The sequence below is a fragment of the Vicugna pacos genome, chromosome 24, assembly GCF_048564905.1.
Source record: "Vicugna pacos chromosome 24, VicPac4, whole genome shotgun sequence".
Taxonomy (NCBI): Eukaryota; Metazoa; Chordata; class Mammalia; order Artiodactyla; family Camelidae; genus Vicugna; species Vicugna pacos.
This window is the reverse complement of record NC_133010.1, coordinates 1,224,967-1,227,718: the sequence shown is the minus strand read 5'-3', so window position 1 is coordinate 1,227,718 and position 2,752 is coordinate 1,224,967. Positions and strand designations below refer to the sequence as shown.

At 37.4% G+C, this 2,752-nt stretch overlaps 1 pseudogene; it reads left to right on the top strand.

Moving 5' to 3' along the window:
• The first annotated feature begins 1,529 nt into the window (after window positions 1–1,529).
• On the top strand, window positions 1,530–2,442 carry LOC140688898 (olfactory receptor 4C6-like; annotated as a pseudogene).
• The last annotated feature ends 310 nt before the right edge of the window (window positions 2,443–2,752 follow it).

Below are 2,752 nucleotides of genomic sequence, written 5' to 3'. Positions count from 1 at the left end.
TCAGTAGAAAGGAAAATCCAGTGTATCACTCTTAACATCGCTCACTCAGGGATGTGTAATGAATTTACAAATAAATGCAAAGTTGGCTTTATGTGTAATGGTCAGGGAAATCAGTCATACTTCCACCAGACAACATGTCATTTCTATGGGCAAGAATTATTTGCATTATTGTCAGTTTTCTATAACTTCAAGAGTTGTAAAACAGCTTAAAGTCAATAAAAGGCATAAATCCCATAGAATTATGACACCAAATGAATGATATAGATAACACACATATTTTTAATGTTATATTTCTGTCTTTCACAATATTTTCTCCAGACACAAGTTACATTTATTTAGCAGCTATATGTCAAAAGAAGTACAGAAGCCTCATGAATGAAATAAATGCACATAAAGAAAATACTTTCACATTTACATTTTTAAAAGGAAAAAAATTCTGAATCCATTGGAGTTTGAACAAGCAACAGCACACTTAATATGGGAAATTAAAAAGACTTTAATATGTTTACTTGTCAAGGTGGGTAGAGTTGAGGGAAACTAACTCATCCCAGGGTTAGTAACAGTAGGAAGCTGTTACCACAATAGAGCCTCACAGAGCAGGGAGAGAGATAACAGGAACCCAAAAGGTCCATCCAAGGAGAGACGCCTCAGTGAAAGGCACTCAGCCATTGACAGACTACAGTAGGGAACCGACAATATGCACCAGGACATTCCTTCTTTTCTTCCCAGCTGCCCAGGAATATTCAGCTGTTGCTACCTCTTGGCCAGAAGGCAAGGGAACTGGTTAAAGCTGACCAGGAAAGACAGATGCTCAAGGCAGAGTGAGAGATCTCAATGGGTGACAGAAGTATAATTTTTAAACTTCCAATGGTTTGTTCAGTTTTTGTTTTTGTTTTTGTTTTTTGAAGTAAGAGAGTAAATGTTATTTTGGGAGTTATCTTGAAAAAAGAAAGCATGGGGGAAATGAGTTTGCCAGTATATTTATTCACTTTTTATTGAATGGCAATGTGAGTCAGACACTGAACCAAGTGCTGGTGAAGACAGATACAGACCTGTATATCTTAGGTTTACTTAGGTGGCTTTTAAATGAAATGGGGTGATTTAGACTTAATCTGTATATCAACAGTATGCAGAACCAGAACCAATAGTTGTACAACTTTTTTTTTAATAATTAAGAATGAGGTTTCAGCCATTCTCAGTGGCTGAAAAGCAATCAGGTTTATTATATTGTGAGTTCCCTGTGCCTAGATGTCTTCCAGCAAATGCCTAGAGGCCAACTGTCAGAAGGCATTGAAGGATTTGGGCATCCTTGTAAAAGGCTAAATTAAACAGCCTCAAAATTTCACTCAATTTTATCATGTTTCTTCTCATGCACATTATGGAAAAAAGTACTTTATATTATCAAAAAGCTTTGGATTATCTGAAAACCCAAAACTTTAATTTCTCATTACTTTGCTACTGAAAATATTTTCTTTATATGTTAATGCCCCAATCCTAAATTCATCATCAGAATTGAAGTTAAAGATGGAATGAATGTGACTTAATTCATTCTAATGGGGCTTACACAGAATCCTCAGATGCAGAGAATTCTTTTTTTTTTTTTTTTGGTGTTACTTATCACCCACATTGTCACTGTCATGGGTAACCTGCTCATTGTGGTTACTATTATCTGCAGCCAAACTTTGAACTCCCCCATGTTTTTTTTCCTGACCTTCTTGTCTTTGATAGCTGCATGCTACTCCTCTTCCATAATCCCTAAAATGTTAGCTGACTTGCTCTCCAATTCAAAAATGGTCTCCTTCAGTGGCTGCATGACACAGCTCTGTACTGAACATTTATTGGGAGCTTCAGAGATTGTCCTCCTTGTGGTCATGACCTATGACCACTACGTGGCCATCTGTAGACCTCTGCACCATGTGACCATCATGAATCACCACACATGCTGCCTCCTGGTGGGAGTGTGTTGGGCAGTGGGTTTTCTCCACTCTATTGGACAGATCCTAGTCACTTTCTGGCTCCCGTTCTTTGGCCCCAACATCATGAATCACTTCATGTGTGACATTTTCCCCCAATACAACTTGCCTGCACTGACACTTTCCTTGCTGGTCTCTTGGTTGGTGTCAGTGGTGGGATAATCCCTGTGCTCAGTTTTGTAATGTTATTGGAATGGCATGTGGTCATCCTGTGCTCCTTGAGGACTCACATCTCTGCTGGGAGGAAACAAAGCCATGTCTACCTGCAGCTCCCACATCACAGTTGTCGTCTTGTTCTTTGCACCTTGTATTTTTATCTATGTGACCAGTAGCTACTTTTCCCATGGATAAATCCATAGCAGAGTTCTATACTCTCATTACTCCCATGTTAAACCCTGTCATCTACACAGTAAGGAATTCAGGGGTAAAAAATGCCGTTAGAATGTTATTAAACAGGAATGTATTTTAGATAATGAATGATCCAATATTAAGATTTTACTTCCAGGATGATCTTTACTTTTCATATTTTTTTATTATAAAATGTTTTCCATACCTCTTACCTGATGCTGACAGCATCTCTGAAAGGTAGAAATTATTAGGATTATTCCTATTTTACACATGAAGAAAAATGAAGTTCAAAAATGTTAAATAATCTGTCCAGAATCAGAGACAGAGCTAGCATTCAGATCTTCTTTTATCTAAATCCAAATCTGATAGTCTTCAATCATTTCAAAAGATATCAGAAAAAAAATTTCATCAGAACCTACCTTGCATTGTAG